The sequence below is a fragment of the Triticum aestivum genome, chromosome 6A (genome assembly GCF_018294505.1).
Source record: "Triticum aestivum cultivar Chinese Spring chromosome 6A, IWGSC CS RefSeq v2.1, whole genome shotgun sequence".
Lineage (NCBI taxonomy): Eukaryota > Viridiplantae > Streptophyta > Magnoliopsida > Poales > Poaceae > Triticum > Triticum aestivum.
This window is the reverse complement of record NC_057809.1, coordinates 54,861,174-54,868,949: the sequence shown is the minus strand read 5'-3', so window position 1 is coordinate 54,868,949 and position 7,776 is coordinate 54,861,174.

The following is a 7,776-nucleotide window of genomic DNA, read 5'->3' as shown; positions in this document are numbered from 1 at the left end:
CCCCGCCTGGACCTCGTCGGAGCGCTCCCTCGCCGGACCTCCTCCCCGTCTCCGTCGGTCGTCCCTGGTCTCCTCCACAACGGCTTCCTCGAGCCTCGCCGCCCCCCTAGTCTCTACTCGAACATGAGGCCCGCCTCTCCTCTCTTCCCTCTCTGTCCGGCGTCGCCTCCCGTTTGTCCCCGTGCGCTAGCACGAGCAGCTCCGCCCCTGACCTTCCCCTCCCTGGCCGCGTTGTGCGCGTGACGCGCCTGCGCGCCCGTCGCATCCCCGACGGCTGGCCGCGCTTCGCTGCTCGTCGTAGGCCGCCAGCTCGCGCCGCGCCTCCCGCCATCTGCGGCCCCACGCGAACCCCGCCGCTGTTGCACCGCTCACTGTCGTTGTGCACCCCGCTCCGCTACCCCCCGCCGTGGCCTTGCCCTAGCTCGTCGGCGCCCTGCCATTCCTGCCCGCAACCTCCCTTGCCGTTTGCGTCCGCAGCTTCGCAGCCCCGCGCGTCGCTCGCACCCACTGCTGTCCCCCCTGCGTCGTGCTTTGCCCGCCATCGCGGCCATCCCTCCGCTGCCTCCGCTGGCCACCGGCGTGCGCCGTGCGTGCCCAGCGCCGCTCGGGCAAGCGCCGTCCCAGCGCCCCGCCCCGCTGCATGCATGTGCCCGTTAGCGCCCGCCAACCCGCATCGGCCCCTAGGGCCTATGACAAACGGGGCCCAGCCCCAGAACGGTTTTTATAAAAAAAGAAATAAAAAAACAATAATTAAAATATTAATTAATTAATTAAAGAATTAATTAACTTAATTAATTGTGTTTAACTAACCTAATCAATTAACTAAACTAATTAATCATGTTTAGTTAGTCATAGACAATGATAGTAGGACCCACATGTCAGTTTGACTAGGTCAACTGACTAGTTGACCGCTGACACAATAATGACGTCATGCTGACATCACAAGTCATTGTTTTGGATAATTTGGATTTAAACAATTAAATTAATTCTAGAAAATAGATAAATCTTTAAAAATTAATATAAAATAAACCGTAACTCGGATTAAATTATTTTCAACATGAAAGTTGCTCAGAACGACGAGACGAATCCGGATACGCAACCCGTTCGTCCGCCACGCATCCCTAGCATAGCGAACACCCAACTTTTCCCCTCCGGCTCCTCTGCCCGAAAACACGAAACACCAGTGATAATTTCCCGGATGTTCCCCCCTTCACCGGTACCACCTCGTACCGCGTTAGGGCACCCCTAGCATCGCTACTTGACATGTCATGCATCACTATGCATCTGGTTGCTTAATATTTATTGTTTCTTCCCCCCTCTTCTCTCGCTAGACACCGAGACTGACGTTGCTGCTACCCAGTACGACTACGGTGTTGACGACCCCTCTCTCTTGGCAGAGCAACCAGGCAAGCCCCCCTTTGATCACCAGATATTGCCTACTCTTCTCTATACTGCTTGCATTACAATAGTGTAGCATGTTACTGCTTTCCGTTATTCCTATCCTGATGCATAGCCTGTCCTTGCTACTACTGTTGTTACCATTACCTGCTATCCTACTGCTTAGTATAGGATGCTAGTGTTCCATCAGTGGCCCTACATTCTTGTCTGTCTGCCATGCTATACTATCAGGCCGTGATCACTTGGGAGGTGGTCACGGGTATATACTTATACATAATATATGATACTTGTGGTGATTAAAGTCGGGTCGGCTCATAGGAGTACCCGCGAGTGATTCCGATGTTGGGGGCTGAAGGGGCAGGTGGCTCCATCCCGGTAGAGGTGGGCCTGAGTTCCTGAAGGCCCCCGACTGTTACTTTGTGGCGGAGCGACAGGGCAGGTTGAGACCACCTAGGAGAGAGGTGGGCCTGGCCCTGGTCAGTGTCCTTGGTTATTTTTAGAATAACACGCTTAACGAGATCTTGGTATTTGATCTGAGTCTGGCTACTGGCCTATACGCACTAACCATCTACGCGGGGACAGTTATGGGCACTCGACGTCGTGGTATCAGCTGAAGCCTTCGTGACGTCAGCGACTGAGCGGCGCGCGCCGGGTTGGACCGCGTAACGCAACTTCCTTTGTAATGGAGGTTGCTAGGTCTGCTCACCGGCCGCGTACACAACGTGCAGGTGTGCAATAGGCGATGGGCCCAGACCCCTGCGCCATAGGATTTAGACCGGCGTGCTGACCTCTCTGTTGTGCCTAGGTAGGGCTGCGACATGTTGATCTTCCGAGGCCGGGCATGACCCAGGAAAGTGTGTCCGGCCAAATGGGATCGAGCGTGTTGGGTTATGTGGTGCACCCCTGCAGGGAAGTTAATCTATTCGAATAGCCGTGATCTTCGGTAACAGGACGACTTGGAGTTGTACCTTGACCTTATGACAACTAGAACCGGATACTTAATAAAACACACCCTTCCAAGTGCCAGATACAACCAATGATTGCTCTCTCACAGGGCGACGAAGGGAGGCTCATCTGTTAGGATTATGCTATACGATGCTACTTGGAGGTCTTCAGTCTACTCTCTTCTACATGCTGCAAGACGAGGCTGCCAGAAGCGTAGTCTTCGAAAGGACTAGCTATCCCCCCTTATCCTGGCTTTCTGCAGTTCAGTCCACTTATAATAGCCTTATTCCAGTTGATACCAATGCATACATATGTAGTGTAGCTCCTTGCTTGCGAGTACTTTGGATGAGTACTCACGGTTGCTTTCTCCTTCTCTTCCCTCTATCCTTTCTACCTGGTTGTCGCAACCAGATGCTGGAGCCCAGGAGCCAGACGCCACCGTTGATGACGACTCCTACTACACCGGAGGTGCCTACTACTATGTGCTGCCCGCTGACGACGACCAAGAGTAGTTAGGAGGATCCCAGGCAGGAGTCCTGTGCCTCTTTCGACCTGTATCCCAGTCTGTGCTAGCCTTCTTAAGGCAAACTTGTTTAACTTATGTCTGTACTCAGATATTGTTGCTTCCGCTGACTCGTCTATGATCGAGCTCTTGTATTCGAGCTCTCGAGGCCCCTGGCTTGTAATACGATGCTTGTATGACTTATTTTATTTGTAGATTTGTGTTGTGATATCTTCCTGTGAGTCCTTGATCTTGATCGTACACATTTGCGTGCACGATTAGTGTACGGTCAAATCGGGGGCGTCACAAGTTGGTATCAGAGCCGACTGCCTGTAGGAATCCCCCTTCCACACTCCTTGGCCGAAGTTGAGTCTAGTCGATGAAAAATGTTTTACTAACATGGCTGTACGGCCCATGGGCCCACGTCGCCATTGGGTGGTATTAGGATCTTTTATTCCTCGTCTATACTCTGGGACTCTGATCTCTCTTCTATTCGGGTTAAATGATTTTGCTAAAATCTAACTTTAGGTTCTCGAAAATACTTCCTCCCGAAGAGCCCCATTCAGGCCAGATGATCGCCTGCTGCACCATAAGATTTCGTAGTTACTCTCTGCTACTCTTTCGAGACTTTGTGCCCATCGCCTTTGCAAATTCCCTACCACTATTATATCATTATGGATAACTACATCCACTTGCCCTTTCAAATCCCATTGATCTTGTTATTACAAGATACACCGAAAATTCTCTGTATTGTTCCGAGAATATTTTGTGCCTACTGACTTGCAGTTCCTCGCCACCTGAATACCCCTACGGATAATATCTCGCCCTTATCGAGTATCTGCTCATCCCTAGTTGTTCATGTGTTTCACAATGGTCATCGAAATACTATTCGATCCTCCAAAAATCCTTAGTAGCTTATTGCTCTGCAATACTTGTCTGCTTGCATGATGGATGCTTTCCATATGTCTGGCAATATTCGTTAGTATCCTTAGGCACCGTCATTTTGATCCCTTTGATTCAACATGAGTGCGAATGCACGCAATCATCAATTGATCCTTTTAAATTATCTTTCTGGCTCAGACGTCATTTTGAACATGAGCTGGTTCTTAACAAATCCAATTGCCGTCGATTGTACCCCTAAGTCTATTCAACTTATCCATCCCTAATCAGAACATTGCTTCTGATCCCTTGATTTGAAAATCATAATTCCTTTGCACTTGAGCTCTGGATTAGTCAGTTGTTTCCATAATCCAGTGCCTTTGCATTCTTTCTTCTTCTGGTAGACTACCGATACTCACATCAGCTCCATTGTGGATCGTCAGATCCATTGTTTGATTTCATCCGACATCGTCCTTAATGTTCAATAACCTTGTGAGCCTTTCCACAGGTATATAATGCCTTTGGTAAACTGTATCCTCTGCCTTGTCATCCATGCTCTACTTTTGAGCTTGTGTTATTTACTCCTGAAGTTTGTGATATATGTTCCTAAGATACCCAATGGTTTGAACTAATTGTTGGGGAACGTTGCAGAACACAAAAAATTTTCCTACGGTTTCACCAAGATCCATCTAGGAGTTCATCTAGCAACGAGTGATTGGATTGCATCTACATACCTTTGTAGATCACGCGCGGAAGCGTTCAAAGAATGGGGATGAGGAAGGCGTACTCGACGTGATCCAAATCACCGGAGATCCTAGCGCCGAACGAACGGCACCTCCGCGTTCAACACACGTACGGTCAGCGTAACGTCTCCTTCTTCTTGATCCAGCAAGGGGGGAGGAGAGGTTGAGGGAGATGGCTCCAGCAGCAGCACGACGGCGTGGTGGTGATGGAGCTGCAGTACTCCGGCAGGGCTTCGCTAAGCATTATGGAGGAGGAGGAGGTGTTGGAGAGGGAGAGGGAGGCACCAAAGGCAAAGGTAAGAAGTCCTCCATCTCCCCACTATATATAGGATGGCCAAGGGGGGGGCGCCGGCCCTAGGAGATCTAACCTCCTAGGGGGGTGCGGCCAAGGGGAGGAATCCCTCCTCCCCAAGGCACCTAGGGGTGCATTCCCCTTTTGGGACTCTTCCCTCCTTGAAACCCTAGGCGCATGGGCCTCTTGGGGCTGGTGCCCTTGGCCCATGTAGGCCAAGGCGCACCCCCTACAGCCCATGTGGCCCCCCGGGACAGGTGGCCCCACCCGGTGGACCCCCGGGACCCTTCCGGTGGTCCCGGTACAATACCGGTGACCTCGAAACTTGTCCCGATGCCCGAAATAGCACTTCCTATATATAATTCTTTACCTCCGGACCATTCCGGAACTCCTCGTGACATCCGGGATCTCATCCGGGACTCCGAACAACATTTGGGTTACTGCATATACATATCCCTACAACCCTAGCGTCACCAAACCTTAAGTGTGTAGACCCTACGGGTTCGGGAGACATGTAGACATGACCGAGATCGCTCTCCGGTCAATAACCAACAGTGGGATCTGGATACCCATGTTGGCTCCCACATGCTCCTCGATGATCTCATCGGATGAACCACGATGTCGAGGATTCAATCAATCCCGTATACAATTCCCTTTGTCAATCGGTATGTTACTTGCCCGAGATTCGATCGTCGGTATCCCAATACCTCGTTCAATCTCGTTACCGGCAAGTCACTTTACTCGTACCATAATGCATGATCCCGTGACCAGACACTTGGTCACTTTGAGCTCATTATGATGATGCATTACCGAGTGGGCCCAGTGATACCTCTCCGTCATGCGGAGTGACAAGTCCCAGTCTTGATCCGTGTCAACCCAACAGACACTTTCGGAGATACCCGTAGTATACCTTTATAGTCACCCAGTTACGTTGTGACGTTTGGTACACCCAAAGCACTCCTACGGTATCCGGGAGTTACACGATCTCATGGTCTAAGGAAAAGATACTTGACACTGGAAAACTCTAGCAAACGAACTATACGATCTTGTGCTATGTTTAGGATTGGGTCTTGTCCATCACATCATTCTCCTAATGATGTGATCTCGTTATCAATGACATCCAATGTCCATAGTCAGGAAACCATGACTATCTGTTGATCAATGAGCTAGTCAACTAGAGGCTTACTAGGGACATGTTGGTGTCTATTATTCACACATGTATTACGATTTCCGGATAACACAATTATAGCATGAATAAAGACAATTATCATGAACAAGGAAATATAATAATAATGCTTTTATTATTGCCTCTAGGGCATATTTCCAACAGTCTCCCACTTGCACTAGAGTCAATAATCTAGTTACATTGTGATGAATCGAACACCCATGGAATTCTGGTGTTGATCATGTTTTGCTCTAGGGAGAGGTTTAGTCAACGGATCTGCTACATTCAGGTCCGTATGTACTTTACAAATATTTATGTCTCCATCTTGAACATTTTCACGAATGGAGTTGAAGCGACGCTTGATGTGCCTTGTCTTCTTGTGAAACCTGGGCTCCTTGGCAAGAGCAATAGCTCCAGTGTTGTCACAGAAGAGCTTGATCGGCCCCGACGCATTGGATATGACTCCTAGGTCGGTGATGAACTCCTTCACCCAAATTGCTTCATGTGCTGCCTCCGAGGCTGCCATGTACTCCGCTTCACATGTAGATCCCGCCATGACGCTCTGCTTGCAACTGCACCAGCTTACTGCCCCACCATTCAAAATATACACGTATCCGGTTTGTGACTTTGAGTCATCCAGATCTGTGTCGAAGCTAGCGTCGACGTAACCCTTTACGACGAGCTCTTCGTCACCTCCATAGACGAGAAACATTTCCTTAGTCCTTTTCAGGTACTTCAGGATATTCTTGACCGCTGTCCAGTGTTCCTTGCCGGGATTACTTTGGTACCTTCCTACCAAACTTACAGCAAGGTTTACATCAGGTCTGGTACACAGCATGGCATACATAATAGAACCTATGGCTGAGGCATAGGGGATGACATTCATCTCTTCTATATCTTCTGCCGTGGTCGGACATTGAGCTGAGGTCAATTTCACACCTTGTAACACAGGCAGGAACCCCTTCTTAGACTGATCCATATTGAACTTCTTCAATATCTTATCAAGGTATGTGCTTTGTGAAAGACCTATGAGGCGTCTTGATCTATCTCTGTAGATCTTGATGCCTAATATATAAGAAGCTTCTCCAAGGTCCTTCATTGAAAAACTCTTATTCAAGTAGGCCTTTATGCTGTCCAAGAGTTCTATATCATTTCCCATCAAAAGTATGTCATCTACATATAATATGAGAAATGAGAGCTCCCACTCACTTTCTTGTAAACACAGGCTTCTCCATAAGTCTGCGTAAACCCAAACGCTTTGATCATCTCATCAAAGCGAATGTTCCAACTCCGAGATGCTTGCACCAGCCCATAAATCGAGCGTTGGAGCTTGCACACCTTGTCAGCATTCTTAGGATCGACAAAACCTTCCGGCTGCATCATATACAATTCTTCCTTAAGGAAACCATTAAGGAATGCCGTTTTGACGTCCATTTGCCATATTTCATAATCATAGAATGCGGCAATCGCTAACATGATTCGGACGGACTTCAGCTTCGCTACCGGTGAGAAAGTCTCATCATAGTCAACCCCTTGAACTTGTCGATAACCCTTAGCGACAAGCCGAGCTTTATAGATGGTCACATTACCATCCGCGTGTTGGGGAACGTAGCAGAAATTCAAAATTTTTCCTATGAATCACCAAGATCTATCTATGGAGAGACCAGCAACGAGTAGAAAGAGAGTGCATCTACATACCCTTGTAGATCGCTAAGCGGAAGCGTTCAAGTGAACGGGGTTGATGGAGTCGTACTCGTCGTGATTCAAATCACCGATGACCAAGTGCCGAACGGACGGCACCTCCGCGTTCAACACACGTACAGCCCGGTGACGTCTCCCACGCCTTGATCCA